At 48.4% G+C, this 22549-nt stretch overlaps 1 protein-coding gene across 1 annotated transcript in view; it reads left to right on the forward strand.

Annotated features, from left to right (window-relative positions):
* Window positions 1-14017, forward strand: part of RBPMS (RNA binding protein, mRNA processing factor) — a 106090-nt gene extending 92073 nt beyond the window's left edge. Inside the window, exons 8-9 of the mRNA XM_032769476.1 lie at window positions 8272-8377; window positions 12305-14017. The gene's annotated coding sequence lies outside the window, so the exon portion shown is untranslated. The remainder of the gene's footprint in view (window positions 1-8271; window positions 8378-12304) is intronic.
* Window positions 14018-22549: the final 8532 nt, after the last annotated feature.

Below are 22549 nucleotides of genomic sequence, written 5' to 3' on the forward strand. Positions count from 1 at the left end.
TGAGGCTTATGGGAGAAGCAGCAATGGGAAGACATCCTGACATAGATGGGCTAGAGCCATTGTGAGCAAGATTTTTGCAAACAGCTGGTGCCTTTCAGTGCCCAACTTGAGACCCCCTCAGAAGGGCCTGTTCTCCAAGGCTGGGTCTGACCAGCAATGCTGGAAACTTGTCCCCGGGCACCTGAAAAACAAACACCACAAGCTATCACAAATTGGACTCCAGAATCACAAGTCGCTTTAGAAAATCTTGGCTTTAATTTTTAAACCTAAGGGTATGTTTACACGGCAGCTGGGAGTATTTGTTCCAGCCCGGGGAGACCAACATGAGTGAGCTCTGCTCAAGCCAGTGTATTACAAGTGACAGGTCACAGCTCGGGCCAGCCACCTCGAGTATGTGCTCACAGGTCAGGTGGGATTGTGCTAGGGTGGTTAATCCAGACTGCTGCTCGTGATGCCACAGCCATGCTGCTATTTTTAGTGCTCTGCCTCCAGCAGAGTTAGCACAAGTCTGTCCCTCCACACTGGGAAACACCCTAAGATAAATAAATAGAAGAGACCCCCGTTCTAGCCAGGTGTGCCACCTCTGAGACATCCCAGTGCCTCAGAGAGACCTGAGTGCCAGCCAGGTGTGCCTCCTCAGAGAGATCCCAGTGCCAGCCAGGTTTGCCTCTTCAGAGAGACCCCAGTGCCTTAGAGAGACCCGAGTGCCAGCCAGATGTGTCACCTCAGAGAAACCCCAGTGCCTCAGAGAGACCTGAGTGCCAGCCAGGTGTGCCACCTCAGAGAGACCTGAGTGCCAGCCAGGTGTGACACCTCAGAGAGACCCGAGTGCCTGGGAGAGACCTGAGTGCCAGCCAGGTGTGCCTCCTCAGAGAGAGCCCAGTGCCTCAGAGAGACCTGAGTGCCAGCCAGGTGTGCCACCTCAGAGAGACCCCAGTGCCAGCCAGGTGTGCCTCGTCAGAGACACCCCAGTGCCTCAGAGAGACCTGAGTGCCAGCCAGGTGTGACACCTCTGAGAGACCCCAGTGCCTCAGAGAGACCTGAGTGCCAGCCAGGTGTGACACCTCTGAGAGACCCCAGTGCCTCAGAGAGACCTGAGTGCCAGCCAGGTGTGCCTCTTCAGAGAGACCCCAGTGCCTCAGAGAGACCTGAGTGCCAGCCAGGTGTGACACCTCTGAGAGACCTGAGTGCCAGCCAGGTGTGCCTCTTCAGAGAGACCCCAGTGCCTCAGAGAGACCTGAGTGCCAGCCAGGTGTGACACCTCTGAGAGGCCCCAGTGCCTCAGAGAGACCTGAGTGCCAGCCAGGTGTGCCTCTTCAGAGAGACCCCAGTGCCTCAGAGAGACCTGAGTGCCAGCCAGGTGTGACACCTCTGAGAGACCCCAGTGCCTCAGAGAGACCTGAGTGCCAGCCAGGTGTGCCTCTTCAGAGAGACCCCAGTGCCTCAGAGAGACCTGAGTGCCAGCCAGGTGTGCCTCTTCAGAGAGACCCCAGTGCCTCAGAGAGACCTGAGTGCCAGCCAGGTGTGACACCTCTGAGAGGCCCCAGTGCCTCAGAGAGACCTGAGTGCCAGCCAGGTGTGCCTCCTCAGAGAGAGCCCAGTGCCTCAGAGAGACCTGAGTGCCAACCAGGTGTGCCACCTCAGAGAGACCTCAGTGCCTCAGAGAGACCCCAGTGCCAGCCAGGTGTGCCTCCTCAGAGAGAGCCCAGTGCCTCAAAGAGACCTGAGTGCCAGCCTGGTGTACCACCTCTGAGAGAGCCCAGACCAGCCAGGTGTGACACCTCAGAGAGACCTCAGTGCCTTGGAGAGACCTGAGTGCCAGACAGGTGTGGCACCTCAGAGAGACTCTGGCACCTAAGACCGAACTACAGGCCGGCAAGGTGCCCCAGCCCTAGCTAGGTGTGCCATCTCAGAGATACCCCGCTGTCTCAGCAAGACCCCAGTACCAAATAGCATGCCACCCCAGAGACACTCCAGTGTCTTGGGGAGACCTAAGTGCCAGCTGGGCATGCTGCCTCAGAGAGATTGTAGTGGCTTAGAGAGACCCTGGCACTTAAGAAAGACCTAAGGGCCACCAAAGTGCACTGCTTCAGAGAGACCCTAGCACCAGCCAGGCATTCCACCTTGGAAAGACCTCAGCACCTCCAAGAGAGGCCAGCGCTTCCTACAGACACCGGGGCCAGCCCAGCACACCGTCTCCGAGAGAGCCCAGCGCTTCCTACAGACCCCGGGGCCCGGTGCACTGTCTCTGAGAGAGCCCAGTGCCTCACAGGCACAACCAATGGCTGAAGGTGCAGTCAGCAAGCATCAACTTGGAAATGTGATGCAGAATTTTACCAGTAATATTATTAACCACAGCAACTGATAGTTACTAAAAGATATGCTGGATTGTTCCACTCTCAGTCAGCCACAGGTTGTGGGCTTGAAGCGGGAGTCACTGGGTGACAGACTGGCCTGTGCTGTGCAGGTCAGACTAGATGAGCACAATGGGCCACTCTGACCTTACAGTCAGCGATTCTATAGAAAGCCAGCATGACTAGAGAAAACACACGTGCCCTGGACTAAAAATACCGACGTGGCTCAGACTGACGTTGCTGAAGTGAGCTGCTACATCTATGAGCTAGTCTGGAAGCACTGACTTCAGTCTGGCAGAGAGAAAGCCTGCATCCCTGCGGATTTATAGCTTCTGAGACCAGAAAGGACCATTGTGATCATCTAGTCCGACCTCCTGTGTAACACAGGCCAGAGAACCTTCCCACAGTAAATCCTACAGCAGATCATTCAGAAAAACATCCCGTCCTGATTTTAAAATGGTCACTGATGGAGAATCCACCACGATTCCTGGTAAATTGTTCCAGTGACTAATTATTCACATTTACACACTTGTTTCCAGTCTGAATTGGTCTAGCTGCAACTTCCAGCCATTGGATCGTGTCACCCCTTTCTCTGCTAGACTGAAGAGCCTGTTGTTAAATATTTGTTCCCTACGGAGGTCCTTACAGCTCAGAGGCTGTCACGTCCTTCCTTAACTTTGCTTCTTTTCTTGCAAAAGACCCATTCAGGGCCTGGCTGGCCCCACATTTCTGTTCTTTATAGGACACTCAGGTGCCCTGGCAACAAGCTCTCAGATCTTGATCACATGGTCTTATCAAACCTGTTCAGTTGGACTCCTCTTTGCTCAGCCTCCTGTTTGTGCGCGCGCTGGTTTTCCTCCTCACCAGCTGGAAGGAGACCAGCACCCATGCCCAGGTTAGATTTCTGTCCCTTTCTTCAGGGCTTTGTGTATTGTCTGTCCAAACAAGAAAGGAAAGTGTGCAAAAAGCAACACAAACAACAGTTTGGCTAGGGGTTCAGACTAGTCCTCTGGCTCCACAGAGGGGGGTGCCCCAGGATCTGTCCACTTGCCTGCAGCCTCTTACTCTGGTTATCATCTCCTCTCTCCTGGTTCTCCCCCTTTATATTGTCCAGCCGAGGGCACGAGCTAAGCATGCAGTGCTGATTCTCTGCACCTGCCTGCTGGGCTTCTGTCTGGGGCATGGTCAGCTGCTCCCTGTTCCCCCGGTCCCCAGGACTTGAAGGGGCGGGTTGTGCTATTACATGCCCTGCCCTCCCCCCAACCTCCAAGAGTGATACCCGGGATACATTCTTTGTCCACCAACCTGCCTCCTTCCCATGAACAAAAGTCTGCATTTACATGTATGGCTCTGGACCAGCAGTGAACTGTAAATGCATACAGTTACAGGGCTAGGTACCCTTGTGTCCATCTGGGGGGTTGTCTTGCACATGGCATGGTCAGTGATGAGGATGAAGTTTGCTCCAAGCAGATAATACCTCAGGGCTTCAACAGTCCACTTTATCACCAGGCTTTATCACCAGGCACTCCTTTTCAAATCACTGCACAGTTTTGTTCCCAGGGCAGGAACTTTCTCCTCAGATGTCACATGAGGTGTTCCCCATCCTCTAGGATAGCCCCTACCCCCATTCAGAGTGATCCGTCTGCAGGATGAAGTGCCTAGTAAAGTCTGGGCTACGTGGCACTGGTGTGCTGCAAAGGATTCATTTGAAAATCCCCAAATGCATCCCACCTTCTGTGGTGCCTTGTGCAGAACGTTTGTTAAAGTGACTGTGATCGTGAAGAACCAAGGTATAAATTGCCAATATTATCCAGCTAGACTCAGAAAAGATTTTACTTGTCGCTTAGTGACAGGTCTACAAGAGTCTCTACCTTGTCTACCAGCAGCTTGATTCTCCCATTCCCCCAGGGTATCTCAGGTATTTTGTCTCTGCACATCCAATCCAACATTTCATGGGGTTGGCAATGAGACCCAGACTAGAGCACCGCTCTGACCTGCTGGAGATGTTCTGCCCAGCTACTAGTATAAATCACTACATCATCCAGGCAGGCCGCAGCATACACCCAACGAGGTAGGAATAGCTTATCTATACGTCTTGGAAATGTCACTGGGCCCCCATGGAGACCAAACAGCAGGGTTTGGAATTGGTAGAGGCCATTAAGTGTGGCACGTGCAGTCAGCTCTAGGGTGAAGGGGGGAGGGATAGTTCAGGGATTTGAGCAGTGGCCTGCTAAACTCAGGTTTGAGAGCTCAATCCTTGAGGGGGCCATTTAGGGAACTGGGGTAAAAGTCTGTCTGGGGATTGGTCCTGCTTTGAGCAGGGGGTTGGACTAGATGACCTCCTGAGGTCCCTTCCAACCCTGATATTCTATGATTCTATGAAGGGGCTTTGCCAATAACCCCTAGTAAGGGCCAACGTTGTTAGGTTTTGGGCCTGCCCCAGTTCATCCAGCATCTCATCAATCCTAAGCATACACTATGCATCAAATTTAGGAACTGCATGTACTTTGTGGAAGTCAATATAAAACTGAATACTGGGGTCAACAGGCCTCAGCCACCTGCTCAAAGGTCTCTCAGAATGACTCCAGGTCATTCTCTGGTCCCACCTTAGTGAGGGCTCCTCTTCCCACGCTGGCAACTTGCACCAGCCTGTAGAATGTAGGGGTCCCAAGCCAATATTTTGAGCATGACTTGCCGATGATCCTCTTGATGCTTCTGCTGGAATGATGTTTGCGGCTGCTGCTGCAATTGTAGCTGTCAGGCCCTGTTGCGGCTGCTGCTCTCCTTTCCATGTCACCAAAGCAGCATGACCCAGGCTTCTCCCCAGGCCATGGAAAGCTGTGCCCGCATTCTCCATTATGTGTATCCTGGTGGCTCTACGCACCAGCTGGAAATGGACAATCAGACATGCCCAGGTTCATTTTCTGTCTATGTCTTCAGGGCTCTGTTTTTTGTCTTCACAAACAAGACAGACAAGTGTGCAAAAAGCAACACAAATAGCAGTCTGGTTAGGGGGTTCAGACTGGGGTCTTCTGGCAGCTACCAGCTGTGGCCCTCTCTGACCCTGCAGGGTTGCTTCACAGGTTTGGTTGGTCTGCATGCAGTGGTTACCAGCTCCTCTCTCCTGACTTTCCCCCTTTACATTGCCCAGCTGAGCGTGTGCGCCAATCATGAGGTGCTGAGCAGCTGTGTCAGCTGCTTCCCAGCATCTCTCTGCTGGGCTTCCCGCTAGGGCAGAGCCAGCTCTCCCTTGCCTTCTCCCTTTGGGCTATTAAAGAAGCAGGTGGCCCTGTTACGATGAGCAACAAGCCACCTCCACTCAGAGTGCTCGTGCCCATCCAGTTCAGTATTCAGAGCCATCAGTATCATTTCAGGGTGGCCTTTCGTTCCTAGGTGCTAATTCCCCAGGCCCTGGGGAAGAGAGAATGTAGAGTTCATTCCACTCCCAGCACGGTACGCATGGAGCAATCCAAGGCAGTTACAATACAATTGTCTCATGAGTTCCCTCCCGACTCAACCCCAGGGCAGCATTGCGCCCCTCCCACCGTGCTGGGCCCTGCACAACACAGACTAAGCAGCAGTCTGTGCCCTGAAGTGCTTACAAGCCAAGCAGCCATAGGGGTGACGGACGGACGGACGGACAGACAGCCAAAAATCCCAAAGGCGCATCTTGCAAAGTGGTTTTTAACCAAACTGCTCCAAACCCGCCTACCCCTCCCCATCGTCCAGCTACCCCTTCCAAAAAACTCCCCCAGCCCACCCCACAGAAACAAGCTCAAAGAGGGGGGAGCCTGCTCCTCTGTCCCGGTCTCAACCACTCGCTAGTAGTAACCAGGTCAGATTCCCACCCCCACTAACACCATCTTATAAGATGACGACAAGAAAAATTCCCACCAGTGAGAAATGAAAGCTCCCCAGCTGGACAGACTGCAGAAAGGGGGGTTGCTTACTGTTTGAGGGAGCGATCCCCACTCCAAGCCACCAATCCCACGCACGACTCCACCCCTCCACATCATTAGCTTGACTCTTCCCAGGCCCTCACAGCTAGCTGGAGACCCCAGAACAGATCAAAACCGGCATTGCTGGAAATAGCCACACTTGGAAACGGACCGTGCCTCTTAGCTGATTCCTTAATTTATGGCTGTTGCATTTAAGCCTCCACATCTTGGTACTGTCTTTTTAGGAGAGGACATGATGTCCAGTGGCTATTTTCGTGCCTGTGTATTAGAAAGCAATGCATGAAGAATCTGTTTTGAACATTTGGGAGGCAGCTTTTTTTTTTTTTTTTTTTTCCAAAATACAGATTGCTCCAACATCACCAGTGGAAATGTACACAATGCCGTATTTGGGAATGGTGTATTATTAGTTCCCCCGCGGTACGCTGGCTGCTGCAGCAACACAGCCTGGCCCAGAAGAGAACAGCCCGTGCGCCTCGCTGTAAGGAGCCCTCAGCACGTGGGCGATTAGCACATTGTGTCATTTTAAATGAGACCCCCACATTTCTCTCCAAAACAGACTGGTGACGGAGCTCGGGCAGGAGAAGGACTCCCTCTGCAAGGGTCTTGGAAGGACGGGGTTTTGTCTCCAGCAGAATTTGGGGCGGTGGGGAGCCGATTTCTGTTCCCAGCTCTTTTGCAGACTTTTTGTGACCCTGTATGAATCCCTGAAAGTCTGAGAGGTGGGGAAATGTTCCCCCTGCAGCACAGACAGTCAAATTCATTAAGGGCTCAATCGTACTGTCATTATTGGGCTGCTCAGGGCCAGGCACACCAAACCCCAAAGGTGCCAGTAGCATGCTGGGTGTACTACGACTCACAGCAAGCATGGTAGGTGCTTCGGCAGCTAGGCCTTGTAGGCACCTGCCCTGATGGATCGCACTAACCACTCACACGGCTACAGGAGAGGGTATTTATTAGGGCTGGCAGAAAAGGGGAAGGCTGCAGATGCCCTAGGTACAGAGGCGACACTTACAGTTCAGAGTGAGCGATAGCAGTAAATGTTCGGACTGCCCAGTCGAGAGGCAGCCCTAGTGCAGTCTCTCTCATGCATCTTGGCGCAACCTGGCAGGGAGGCAGCAACTTGGAGAGTTCCACTTGTGTCTCTGGCACTCCTTCCTAGTGGGAACATGGGAGCAGGATGACCTCTGTGTCCCAGGCACACAGGGTCACAGTCGCTCCTCCCTGGTTCAGACTGTGGCGAGTGCGTCCTGATTTGCACCTCAAGTGCATGATCACTGTCTATTTCTGGGGAGAGGCTGCCTGAGCTTTGCATGTCATGTGGTAACATCCTGGGACCGCGACAGTTCTGGGCAGGGATCTGTGGCAGCTGGGCTCGCTGCTGTGTTTGATTTCTTCTGCCCAGCGACTCGTTTCAGTTACCAGTCTAGTATGTTGAACACCTAATACATGACCATTTGCTCCTGGGGTCGGGGTGTTGGGATTGGCAAGCCCAGTGCAGATGTTTGCTGTGTTTAATCTACCAGTTGAGGAAGTCCAGTGGAGAGTTAGGAACTGGACAGTGCGTTTATGGAGCGTAAAATTAATTCAGCTGTAACTGCACAAACAACAAAGAGAATGGTAGTTCTAGCTACCTTCACGCACAGCCTGTCCCCCACAAACCTCTTCAGCAGGATATGAGGCCAAACTCCTGACATTGCTATCACAGCTGCCTCCCAGGTCACCCGTGAAGGCATGAGGCCACTTCCAGCAGCTTCACCCTTTCCTGGGGCTGTGCATCCAGCCCCTTGCTCCTCTGAAATATGTTATCACCTCCATAGTAGACAACTTGGACATGGATGGCAACAAGTTCTTTGTTATTTGGTGCTCCTCTTCTTGGATTTCTAAACCTCAGCGTCAATTCGGAAACATACACGGTTCCTGTGGAGTTTCTGACTGTGCCTGTCTTTTTTCTGTCACAGGTATCAGGTGTGTGATGGTGGCTACAATCAGTCTTGTGGGTATTAATGGAGCCTTTGAAGGTGGCTACTGGTTTCTCATGCCCTCCTTCAAAACTACAGTGTGCTGGTAAGTTAGAGGCAATCGTCTAACCCTGGGGTAGGCAACCTGCGGCACACGAGCTGATTTTCAGTGGCACTCACAGTGCCCGGGTCCTGGCCACCAATCCAGGGGGCTCTGCATTTTATTTAATTTTAAATGAAGCTTGTTAAACATTTAAAAAACCTAATTTACTTTACATACAACAATAGTTTAGTTATAGATTATCGACTTATAGAAAGAGACCGTCTAAAAACGTTAAAATGTATTACTGGCACGCGGAACCTTAAATTAGAGTGAATGAATGAAGACTCGGCTCAGCACTTCTGAAAGGCTGCTGACCCCTGCTCTAACCACACACTGCTTTGAGGATGAAACCCTGCTGGCAGCAAAGGAGCGGGGTCAGCTTCTTCACCCCCTAAGCTGCAGCGGTGCTTACAGTCATAACGTGAGAGAATTATGGTCTCAGACCTGCAGTGAGGATGCAGTGTTCAGCGCAGCGAATCCTGGAACTGGCACTTCGCCATGCTCCTGTGTCTATGTGGCAAATGACACAGATGCAGCATCAGGGGCACATAGAGAAGAATCCATTCACTAGCCCATATGCTGGGTGCAGAGCTGGACAGCACTTTGCAGCTGTACAGGAAGGATGGGCGCCACCTAAACTGAAATAGAACTAGACTGCTGGCATGCAAAATTCAAAAGGTCACACGTCACTTTTTAAACTAGGGCCTGGGGGGAAGCCAAGAGGTGGGGAGGGATAGCTCAGTGGCTTGAGCATTGGCTGCTAAGCCCAGGGTTGAGAGTTCAATCCTTGAGGGGCCATTTGGGGATTGGTCCTGCTTTGAGCAGGGGGTTGGACTAGATGATCTCCTGAGGTCCCTTCCAACCCTAATAATCTATGATTCTAGGTGGAGAGCAGCACAAGGTTCAGAAAGAAAGATCCCTTAGGAGAGGATCTATTATCAGGGATTCTCTATAGCCTAGTGAAGCAGAGAGGATAGAAGTTGATAAAGTCTCAGAAGCCACTGAAGAGAAAAAGTCATTTGAAAAAGAATCCTGTTCAATGACAACTAAATAGTGACATTTTATACATGCTAGAAGTTTGTAGACTAAGATGAGTGAACTTGACTGCCTGGTGCTAAATGAGACTATTATTATAATAGGCATCACAAGAACATGGTGGAATGAGGATAATCAACGGGACACAGTAATACCAGGCTACAAAATACACAGCGATGTGTATGGTGGGGGAGTTGGGAAGGAAAGAAAGAGTGTCAAATATAGTAAATACCTTAAATGGGTTAAACTGTACCAAGGAATCTCTATGGATAGAAATTCCATGTTTGAATAAGAAGAGTACAGGAGCAGGAATATACTACCAACTACCTGACCAGGATGGTGATGGAATCTGAAATGATCAGGGAGATTAGAGAGGCTAAAAAAATAGAAAACTCAGTAACACTGAGTGATTTCAACGATCCCATTGAGTGGGTACGTGTCACTGCAGGACGGGATGCACAAATAAAATGTCTAGACACCAGTAACGACCATGTCTTGGAGCAGCTAGTCATGAAACCCAAAAGGGGAGGAGAGGCAGGTCTTGATTTAGTCCTAAGTAGCACACAGGATCTGGTCCAAGAGATGAATATGGCAGAACTGCATGTTATTAGTAACCATAATGTAATTAAGTTTAACATCCTTGTGGGAGAGAAAATACCAAAGAAGCTGACTACAGCAACATTTAACTTCAAAAAGGGGAACTACGTGAAAATGAGGAAGCGAGTTAAATGGAAATTAAAAGGAACAGTCACAAGAGGGAAATGCCTGCAAGCTGCATGGAAACTTTTTAAAAATACCATAATAGTGGCACATGCTAAATGTAGACCCCAAATAAAAAAAAACAGTGAGAGGACCAAAAAAAATGCCACCATGGCTAAACAATAGACTAAAAGAGGCAGTTAGAGGCAAAAAGGCATCCTGGAAAATAGAAAAGCTAGAAAACAGAGAAAAATAGCAAGGAACATAAACTCTGGTAAGTCAGGTGTAAAAGTATAATTAGGCAGGGCAAAAAAGAATTTGAAGCGCAACTAGCAAAAGACACAAAAACGATCAGCAATTTTTTTAAAGCCCACGAGAAGCAGAAAACCTGCCAAACAATCTGTGGGGGACCACCGGACAATCAAGGTGCTAAAGAAGCAGTCAAGGAAGACAAGTCCATTGCAAAGAAGCTAAATGAATTCTGCAGAGGATGTGACAGCGATTCCCACACCTGAGCCATTCTGTTTAGGTGACAAATCTAAGAAACTGTCCCAGACTGAGGTGTCAGTAAAAGAGGTTTTGGAATAAATCGATACATTGAACAGTAATAAGTCACCAGCACCAGATGGCATTCACCCAAGGGTTCTGAAGGAACTCAAATCTGAGATTGCAGAACTCCTACTGTGGTATGTAATCTCTCGCTGAAATCTGCCACTGTACCAGATGACTGGAAAGGAGGTAACATAACGCCAGTTTTTAAAAAAGGCTCCAGAGAAGATCCTGGCAATAATAATCTGGTAACCCTAACTTCAGTACCTGGCAAATTGGTTGAAATTATAGTAAAGAACAGATTTATCAAACACATAGATGAACATGATTTGTTTGGAAGAGTCAATACAGGTTTTATAAAGGGAAATCATGCCTCACCAATCTATTAGAATTTTTTGAGGGGATCAACAAGCATGTGGACAAGGGGGATCCAGGGGATATATTGAACTTGGACTTTCAGAAAGCCTTTGCTAATGTCCCTCACCAAAGGCTCTTAAGCAAAATAAGGAGTCATGGGATAAGAGGGAAGGTCCTATCATGCATCAGTAACTGGTTAAAAGACAGGAAAAAAAGGTTAGGAAGAAATGGTCAGTTCTCACTGTGGAGAGGGGTAAATAGTGGGATCCCCAAAGATCTGTACTGGGAACTGTGCTGTTCAACATACCCATAAATAATCTGGAAAAATGGGTAAACAATGAGGTGTCAAAATTTGCAGATGACATAAAACAGCTCAAGATATTTAAGTCCAAGGCAGACTGCGAACAATTACAAAACTGGGTGACTGGGCAACAAAATGGCAGATGACATGCAATGTGGATAACTGCAATGTAATGCACATTGGAAAGTATAATCCCAGCTATACATAGAGAATGATGGGGTCTAAACCAGCTGTTACCACTCAAGAAAGATCTTGGAGTCACTGTGGATAGTTCTCTGAAAACATCAGCTCAATTTGCAGCAGCAGTCAAAAAAGCAAATATAATGTGAAGAACCATTAGGAAAGGGACAAGAACCAGGGGCCACCCAAAGAATTTAATAGGCAGCTAGTTTAAAACAAACAAAAGGAAGTATTTCTTCACACATTGCACAGCCAACCTGTGGAACTCATTGCCAGGGGAAGTTGTGAAAGCCAAAAGTATAACTGGGTTAAAAAAAGAATGACAAATTCATGGAGGATCAGTCCATAAGATGGTGTGAGGCACAACCTCATGCTCTGGATGGCAGGGAATGGATCACTCAGTAAATGCCCTGTTCTGTTCATTCCCTTGGAAGTAACTGGCCACTATCGGAAGACAGGATACCGGGCTAGGTGGACCATTGGTCTGACCCCATGTGGCCACTATATTGTTCTGATGGTCCCTCTGGCCTTAAAATCTCTATGTCTATTATGTGGTAATAATTTCCCTCTCCAGCAGCCTTCTACCCGCTGTACGTACATACACACATACGCTCATGTCTTATTTAAAAATAAACTCTCTCTGTTGCAGGTGCCCAGAGAGCTCATCCATTAGTGTTTGACCCCTCTCCAGACACATCCTACTGCATGCAAATGCATCTAAAGCATCCTTCAAACCCAATTACTTTTAATCTCCCCCGTTCCAAGATCTCAAATGCCGTCCTAACACATGTTCCTCTCCATTGTTGCAGGCTTGAAAAACCTCACACAAGTTTTGATTCCTTCAAGACTTTGCCACAGCCTCTATCACACATCTGCTCTCGTAGAAGAAAAAAAGCATACAAACTAATGAAGTTTTCCTTTTTTACACTGTATTGTTGTAAGGAAGAGTGTTACTCGTGAAAGCATGGTCGGACAGTCATTGCTGTAGAGTTTGAAAAGTATTTTCAAACAAAAAAGCAAACTATCAACGCAAAAGGAGAGCAAGTATTTTTATACCAAACATTGTGCATATAACTATCTTACACCGGGTTAGATCACAAGTTTTGTGCTCGACTTTTGAATGCGTGCAATTAAGATTCTTTTTTTTTTTTTCCTTTTTTGTAAGCTGCATGTATTCAAGACGTGTTTTTAAATCTTGTTCAGAATTAAATAGTTGTATTGTTAGGTTTATAGGCATTGTGCTTCGCCTGGGCGGAACTACAGCTCTGGGTATATTTACAGTATTAGGGTTTTATTCCCCAGTGTACCATATTCTATCAGGCAGGACAATCAGAAAACAATTTTTCTACCTTAGGGCTACAGTTACCTTTTGCAGTGTGAGGCTTTAGTCTGGCAGAGAGCTGTGCAGGGAAGAGCCATGCATGGAGCAAGTGGAGACTTACTAATGACCGCTTTCCCTGTGCTTACTTCAGGGACAGTTACATTTGCTGGGTCACTTGGTATCTGTCCAGGGACAGGAAGGGCTGGTTCCGGTACTGGCTTGAAATTTTTACTGTCAACGTAAACAGCTGTAATGAGAAAAAGTTGACCCCAGTTCAGCAACACACTCAAGAACATGCTTAAGTCTAGTTGAATTTAATGGGACTTCAACACACGCTTACAGTTAACACTTAAGTGCTTTGTTGAATTAGGGCCTTAATGAATAGTTTATGCCCGTCCAGCTCCTTGCTATGTAATATGCTGGTATTTTCAATGCAAAAGTGAAGCCAAAAAGGGAGGCTTTGGCATTTTCTGCTAAACCCTGTTCTTTACTCCAGTCATTGTCTTGAAGCAATATTTGTAATGTTTACGGAGAATAATGTACCAGCAACAAGAAGCTTATTTTACCAGTACATTCCTTTTCCCCTATTGCTTTTCACTCTGCATAGGAATAGAATATAGAAATGAGTCTTTGTTTTCTTGTAAAAGGATTCACAACTCCTGACCCCTAAAGATGACTCTCTCTCCGCCCACTCACCCGTAAGGAATGCTGTGCCGCAGCCTGCACTGATTGGTTCAAGAAGGACCTGATTGTTGACAAGTGTGGTGAAAGTGTGCTCACAGGTTTCCCCGTAGTTTTGTTCACATTGTGCTGAACACGTAATGATGTCAGTGTTTTTATGACGACAACACAATTGTTCTTTGTGGAAGTGCAGATGTTGAGAATTCTTCAGTCTCAAGACCACAATGATAGTTGAAAGCATAAGACAGAAAAACATAAATTCTACTTTTGTTTAAACAAAGTGACAAGGATAACTTGAGAACAAATTAAATTCTAAGACAAATGTTTAAATAAATCTAAACAGACGTGTATGAGTATTCTAACCAATAGACTAGTTCTTTAGAAAACTGATTTTCTGTATTTGTTTTGGGTAACAGAGGAAAGAAACATCCACACTCTCTACTCTGCTTTTTTGAAATATGTTTAAAGGTACTTTTCTACTGTAATTTTTAAAAAATAAAACAATGATTATTATAACTTATACCACAGCCTAGGGTGCTGATTTGCTTATGGCAGGATGACCAATCCATGCGCATTTGGGAACCTCACATGTGACTGAGGCTGGGGTGCCAGTCCTGCAGGAAGCTCTGATGGACACTACATTGGCATACTAGCTCTAGAATGAATATTACAAGGCCCCAATATCAGAAAACGAATTACAAGATACGAGCACTGTATGTGATTGTTAAACATGGCGAACCATTATTTTCGATAACTCATCATTGTTGTCAGGCAACCAACCTAAGACAGGGCCCCCCAGAGGATTCAGGGGGCCTGGGGCAAAGCAATTTTGGGGGCCCCTTCCATAAAAAAAATTGCAATACTATACAATACTATATTCTTGTGGGGGCCCCTGTGGGACCCAGGGCAAATTGCCCCGCTTGCTCCCCCCCACAGGCGGCCCTGGGAAAAATAAACCTTCTGCATCTCGGCACAAACTCAGTTTTGAGAAAACTTATTTACAAGCTATCACTGGTTCTCAGCATCAGCTAGTGCTAAAAGGCACTAAAACTCATTAAAAGGTTTAGACAAATATTTTCCATCAAAACTTTTTTTGGATCGAAAAATAGGGGTTTTAAAAAGCTGAAAAAAAATCACGGACAATGTCTGCTTTCCTTCAAAATTTGTTGTGTTTTTTTAATTGAAAAGCTGAAATTAGTCTGCCAAAACCTGAATATGGTTTGTGGTTTCAGAAGTGTGTCCAAATATTTGCTGCTTGCTGTGTTTGATTGTTTAAAGAAACAATAAAAAAATTCTGCTTAAAAAAAATCAAAAACTTTTGGTCACAAGCTGAGGTGGTTCAAACGCCTGAGCCTATCCAGTCAGAGATTTTTCCAGGGTTCTGATACTCTGCTGGCTTCCTTGACTCATATCTGTCTCCATAACTTTGGGTTCATTTAGGTTAGAATATAAGAACGGCCATCCTGGGTCACACCAAAGGTCCATCCAGCCCAGTATCCTGTCTACCAACAATGGCCAATGCCAAGTGCCCCAGAGAGAGTGAACCTAACAGATAATGATCAAGTGATCTCTCTCCTGCCATTCATCTCCACCCTCTGACAAACAGAGGCTAGGGACACCATTCCTTACCCATCCTGGCTAATAGCCATTAATGGACTTAACCTCCATACACTTATCTGTTTCCTAGAGACTGGCTCTATGGGGTCCCTCACAAACTGGAGACAGTTACTGTGGATTTGTCTTTAGTATAGCTTATGTACATACTCCACAAACTGAGCATTTGAGCTTGTTCCAGAATCTGGGATGAGCCTATGTTGTGAAAACTGAAATGTTCAAAATAGCACACGCACGTGAATGGACACAGGGTGCTAAAATTAAATTAACCCAGGGGTTCTCAAACTGAGGGGTCGCGCCCCCTCAGAAGTCATGAGGTCTCTGCCCCACTCAAACCCGCTTGCCTATCACATTTATAATAGTGTTAAATGTATAAAAAAGTGTTTTAATTTTAAGGGGGGGTCACACTCAGATGTGCTATGTGAAAGGGGTCCCAGTGAAACAAAAGTTTGAGAACACTGAATAACCCCTCTGAAGCCTCCAGGGAATGCAGGGGAGGAGTCTCCCATGGTAGGTTGGGAAGGAGGTAGGTAGGTGATCCCTCCTTCCATGGCTAATGTTTAAAGATGAAGCTTCCTACCCTGCCATGAATCTCCCTATGGCACTGAAATTCAAAATATAGACTATAATGTTGCATTTGAGAAGTGAAAGGCATGGTAGCCCCTAATCGAAAGCTAACAGCTTGCTCTTCGCAAGCCTCAACTGCCTGAATGAGCTTTAGGGTAGGGAAGGCTGTGCCTCCCAACAGCCTGGCCTGCCCCCTACTGGACCCCCACGCACTGGTCCTGCCCCCACATTTGGCCCGCCCCCGCTCAGAGTCCCGACCCATCCTGCTCCCTGTCCCCTCACTGTCCCCAGAGACCCCTCCACCACTACCACCACGGACTCGCACTCTGCCCCCTCGTCCTTTGATGCCCCGACCTTCCACACCACCACCACTGAGTCCTGACAGAACCCCGGAAGAGAACACCCGACGCCAACCTCCCCATCCTGTCCCTGACTGCCCCAACCTCTGCCCTCCCTGTCCCCGGACTCCCTACCTCTTCCCCACCCCCCCCCCAGGCCCCTTACCCCTATCTCCCCCCCTCCCGGAGCCTCAGCGCATCCAGGACTGTCCCTGTACAGAGGTGCAGCATGGGTCTGGCGGGGCCTGAGCTCCTCCCAGCTCAGAGCTGCATGGTAAGGGGGTGGGGCTGCAAGCTCCAGGCCGACTGGAGGGAACTCAGGCCCCGCTGGAGCTCGCAGTCCCGTCCCCTTACCACGCAGCTCGGAGCAGGGCGGAGCTCAGGCCCCGCCAGACCCACACTGCACCGCTGTTCAGGGAAGCTCCTGGATGCGCTGAGGCTCCGCGAGAGGGGCAGAGGCGGGGAGGGAGCCTCAGCCATTCTCGTGGGGGCCCCTGCAGAGCCCGGGGCCTGGGGCAAATTGCCTCACTTGTCCCCTCCTCTGGGCGGCCCTGGTTCACGGCTACGCCAGCAGAATCAGTGGAGTGTGAGAGGGATGCTATTCTGGCTTGAGCATCAAAAAAAATACAAACGTTTCAGCTACAGAAATGTTAGCTGGGTCTGCTAGGGCTATTTTCACAAAGAAACTTCTAAGACTAGAATTCCACTTATGTAAAAATTCCACCCCAAGTGCTGCCCGGTTTAGTGAGGTTTAGGTTTAGCTGAGGGGCAGCCTCTTCCTTTCCAGTACTGAGTTTGTGACGCTCCTTTCACCTCATCCCAGCAATGAGGGGTGTCCATACAGCCTGTTTCTTTCAGAACTCACCCATGTGCCAACCATTCTTCTGGATGTGCTTCAAGTATGTGGATCAGTGTCTGCTCCGATATTGCGAGCAGAGTGCCTGCTAGTTATGCGCACAGCACAGAACAAGGATGGCCTGCTTACCCAGAGAGCTGAACGAAAGACGACAGCAGTTAGATAGTCACGGTTACGGGTCTCATCAGAAGTGAAAAAACCATGGGCCAAACCAGTGAAACAAATTTGGCTAGGGCAGAATATAAGTTTCAAAGAATCATAGACTAGGGGTAGGCAACCTATGGCACGGGTGCCGAAGGCGGCACGCAAGCTGATTTTCAGCAGCACTCTCACTGCCTGGGTCCTGGCCACCAGTCTGGGGGGCTCTGCATTTTAATTTAATTTTAAATGAAAATTCTTAAGCATTTAAAAAACCTTATTTACTTTACATAAAACAATAGTTTAGTCGTATATTATAGACTTATAGGAAGAGACCTTCTAAAAACTTGAAAATGTATTACTGGCATGTGAAACCTTAAATTAGAGTGAATAAATGAAGACTCGGCACACCACTTCTGAAAGGTTGCTGACCCCTGTCATAGACTTTAAGGTCAGAAGGGACCATTATGAGCGTCTAATCCGACCTCCTGCACAACGTAGGCCACAGAATCTCACCCACCCACTCCTGTATCAAACCCCTAACCTATGTCTGTGCTACTGAAGTCCTCAAATCGTGGTTTAAAGACCTCAAGGTGCAGAGAATCCTCCAGCAAGTGACCCTTGCCCCACGTGCAGAGGAAGGCGAAAACCCCCCAGGGCCTCTGCCAATCTGCCCTGGAGGAAAATTCCTTCCCGATCCCAAATATGGCGATCAGCTAAACCCTGAGCATGTGGGCAAGACTCACCAGCCAGCACCCAGGAAAGCATTCTGTGTAGTAACTCAGATCCCACCCCATCTAACGTCCAATCACAAATCATTGGACATATTTATTGCTAATAGTCAAAGATCAATTAATTGCCAAAATTAGGCTATCCCATCATACCATCCCCTCCATAAACTTATCAAGCTTAGTTTTGAAGCCAGATATTTCTTTTGACCCCACTGCTCCCCTTGGAAGGCTGTTCCAGAACTTCACTCCTCTGATGGTTAGAAACCTTCGTCTAATTTCAAGTCTAAACTTCCTGATGGCCAGTTTATATCCATTTGTTCTTGTGCCCACATTGGTACTGAGTTTAAATAATTCCTCTCCTTCCCTGGTATTCATCCCTCTGATGTATTTATAAAGAGCAATCATATCTCCTCTAGCTTTATAGGCTTTAGGGCTACAAATGACCACTATGCCCATCTAATCTGATCTCCTGCATAGCAAAAGCTAGAAAATCCCAGCCAGTGATTCCTGCACTGAGACCGTCACTTCTGGTTGAGCTGGAACAGATCATTTAGAAAGAGATGCCCAGTCTGGATGGACAGACACCAAGTGATGTAGATTTCAGTGTCATTAATTCCTCTCACTGCGATTAAACATGTTGTGTGTGGACACAAGCCATGACTAGAGCCTACCACGTCACTAACTGGTTGCCGGCAGGTCTGAGTAGTTGTGTAGACAGAGCCCAAGTATTGGTGGGGAGATTTTCAGAGTTGGGCACTCAGCTCCTTCCCAGTGCAGGGCCTGGGTGCCCCTGGGCCCAGTCTAGCAGAACAGACTTAGCAGTGGGAGGGATAGCTCAGTGGTTTGAGCATTGGCCTGCTAAACCCAGGGTTGTGAGTTGAATCCTTGAGGGGGCTACTTAGGGACTGGGGCAAAAATCTGTCCAGGGATTGGTCCTGCTCTGAGCAGCGGGTTGGACTAGATGCCTCCTGAGGTTGCTTCCAACCCTGATATTCAATGACAGCAGGCTTGGGTCCTTTGGCAAAGACAGGCAGTGGGCACATGCACTAGTTACACAAAGTTACCTGGTAAACTCTGACCATTTTCATTCCCACTGCCGCTGCCCTTCCCCAGGACACAACTGCTGCTGCTAATAGTCTCCAGGCAACAGCACATTCCTGAATTCCAGGCTGGAACATTAGCAGCAACCTGAATATGAGCCACAAAGCAAGAAATACTCAGGTATCATTGCTACTACTTCCTCTAAGCATCCTTAGCTTCCAATCCCTCCTCATGAGAAGGTATCAAGAGCCCAGCAGTCCCCTGTGCCTGCCTGCACATACAGGAAGTGACAGGAACAAGCTTACTCGAAGAGCCTTAAATGATTGTGATGAATTATAGATCAGATGCACTACAAACTGCCTTATGTCAGTGTTCTTATTCAACCATGCAAAATCCTGCTGTCCCCTGCCCTCCCAATCAGTAACAACGAGGGGGGAGATGGAAGAATTCTTCAATCGCGGTAACTTTGTGGGAAGTAGCCAATGCATCTGTGGGTCTTTTATTGCAGTGCAGACGTACCCAGAGAGCTCAATCTGTTTTGCTTAACAAAGAGAAGTTAAGGGGCGACTAATTACAGTCTATAAGTAATTACATGGGGGAAAACATAAGGGGCTCTTCAATCTAGCAGAGAAAAGTTGTAACAGCGGTATGTAATTTCTCTCTTAAACCAGCCTCTGTACCACATAACTAGTGGGTAGCTAATGTTTCGACAATTTTAAAAAAGGCTCAGAGGTGATCCTGGCAATTACAGTCTGGTAACCCTAACTTCAGTACCAGGCAAAGCAGATAAAACTATAGTAAAGAACAGAATTATCAGCCACATAGATAAACACAATATGTTGGGGAGGAGTCGACATAACTTCTGTAAAGCAAAATCGTGTCTCAACAATTTATTAGAATTCTTTGAGGGGGTCAACAAGCATGAGGACAAGGGTGATCTGGTGAATATAGTGTACTTGGACTTTCAGAAAGCCTTTGACAAGGTCCCTCACCAAAGGCTCTTAAGCAAAGTAGGCAGTCATGGGATAAGAGGGAAGATCTTCTCATGGATCAGTAACTGGTTAAATGATAGGGGGGAAGAAAGGGTAGGAATGAGGCCAATTTTCACAATGGCGAGAAGTAAATAGTGGGATCCCTAAGGATCTGTGCTGTTCAACATATTCATAAATGGTCTGGGAAAAGGGGTAAACAATAAGGTGGTAAAATTTGTAGATGACACAAAACTAGTCAAATCCAAAGCAGATTGCGAAGAGCTACAAAGGGATCTCACAAGACTCGGTGACCAGGCAACAAAATGCGAAATTAAATGCAATGCAGATAACTGCAAAGTGCTGCACACTGGAAAACATAATCCCAGCTATACATATAAAACGATGGGACCTAAATTAGCTGTTACCGCTCAAGAAAGAGATCTTGGAGTCATCTTGGTTAGTTCTCTGAAAACATCTGCCCAATGTGCAGTGGCCGTCAAAAAATCTAATCATGTTAGGAATCATTAGGAAAGGGCTTGGTAATAAGACAGAAAATATAATGCCCTTATATTCGCGTTTCTCAAACTGAGGTCCATGAGGGTACTCCAGGGGCTCCGCCAGCCATGTCCGGGGTCGTCGGCCCCGCTGATCAACTCCCCCCTCCCTCCTAGTGCCTCCTGCACACCGTGGAACAACTCCGCCCCCTTCCTCCCAGTGCTTCCTGCACACCATGGAAAAAACAGTTACTCACCTTTTCATAACTGTTGTTCTTCTAGATGGGTTGTTCATGCCCATTCCAATCAGGTGTGTGCGCGCCACATGCACAGTCATCGGAAAGTTTTCCCTTAATAGCTCCCATCGGGTTGGCTGTGGAGCCCCCTGGAGTGGCGCCTTCATGGTGCTGGATATTGGGTCCTACTGACCCCACGCCGCCTCAGGTCCTTCTTCGCAGCTACTCTGACAGAGGGGAAGGTGGTGGGTAGTGGAATGGACATGAACAACACATCTCGAAGAACAACAGTTACAAGTAATTGTTTTTTCTTCTTCAAGTGCTTGTTCATGTCAATTCCAAATCAGGTGACTCTCAAGCTCCACCCTGGAGGTGAGGTCAGAGTTAAGGAATTACTGATTGGAGCATCACCCTGCCAAATGCTGCATCATCTCTGGCGTGCTGGGTGATAGCATAATGAGAGGCGAATGTATGCACCAAAGACCAAGTTGCTGCCCTGCAAATTTCTTGTATCAAGACCAGGGCCAGGAACACCACTGAAGAGGCCTGTGCCCTCGTGGAATGTGCCGTAAGTGCGGGGGCTGGGACCTTGGCCAGCTCATAACATGTGCGGATGTTTGCCATGATCCAGGAAGATATTCTTTGAGATGAGATCAGGAGCCCTTTCATCTGGTCTGCTACCACCACAAACAGCTGGTTCAACTGCCCGAATGACTTTGTGCATTCAGTGCAGAATGCTAGCGCCCGCCGAACATCCAATGAGTGCAGCCTCTGCTCTCGACTACTGGCATGAAGCTATTGTCCTGGCTAGTACGAAAGAGTGACACTACCTTGGGAAGAAAGGCTGGGTAAGGCCTGAGTTGCACCTTATCCTTGTGGAAGACCGTGTAGGGTGGATTGGAGGTCAGGGCCTTTAACTCCAACACCCTCCTAGCTGATGTGATGGCGACCAAGAAGGCCACCTTCCAGGACAAGTAGAGGAGTGATAAAATTGCCAGCGGTTCAGATGGGGGCCCCATTAGTCTGCAGAGGACAAGGTTAAGGTCCCACACAGGAACAGGCTGTCTCATCTGAGGATGTAGCCGTTCCAGACCTTGAGGAAACATCCTACCATGAGATTGCTGAATACGGAGTGTCCAGATGCTCCTGGGTGGAAGGCTGAGAGAGCAGTGAGATGTACTTTGATGGATAATGCTGCCAGTCCTTGTTGTTTTGGGTGCAGAAGGTAGTCTAGGATGAATGGTATAGGCACCTGGAGGGGAGGTGTGTGACACTGGGCACACCAGCAAATGAACCTTTTCCACTTAGCTAGATAAGTGGCCCTGGTGGATGGTTTCCTGCTGCCAAGTAGGACCTTTCTTACTGGTCCCAAGCACAGAAGCTCCATGGGGTTTAACCATGAAGCATCCAGGCCATGAGATGGAGGGACTGTAGGTCTGGGTGGTGAAGGTGACTGCGGTCCTGAGTGATCAGGTTGGGGTGGAGTGGTAACGCGATCAGGGCGCCGCTGGCAGTTCCAGGAGTGTGGTGTACCAGTGTTGTCAAGGCCATGCCGGGCCCACCAGGATTACCTCTGCTCTGTCCCTGCGGACCCTGAGAAGTGCCTTGTGCACTTGGGGGACCAGGGGAAAGGCGCACAACAGGCAGCCTCCCCAGGGTAACAAACACCCATGATTGAGCCAGGGCTGTGGTTCTGGAAAGAGCAGAACACTGGGCACTTTCTGCTGCTCCAGGTGGCGAACAAATCGATCTGGGGAAACCCTCCCACCTTTGGAAGATGGAGTATATGACATCCGGGCGGATGGACCACTCGTGATTATGGGACCATTGGCTGAGGTGGTCCGCTAGCATTCTCAACTCCCGGGAGACAGGATGGCAGCCGGGCCCGAAAAGGCGTACTGCCCTGAGCTCCTTGATCTTGATATGGAGGGAGAGCTCATCCTGTGACCATAGGCCCTGCATTTGGAGATCTCCCAAATGCGCACCCCAACCCAGAGCCGGTGCGTCTGTTATCAGGGACAAGGAGGGCTGTGGAGGGGGACTTCTTCACACACCGTCCGAGAGTT

This window comes from Chelonoidis abingdonii, chromosome 5 (assembly GCF_003597395.2).
Source record: "Chelonoidis abingdonii isolate Lonesome George chromosome 5, CheloAbing_2.0, whole genome shotgun sequence".
Lineage (NCBI taxonomy): Eukaryota > Metazoa > Chordata > Testudines > Testudinidae > Chelonoidis > Chelonoidis abingdonii.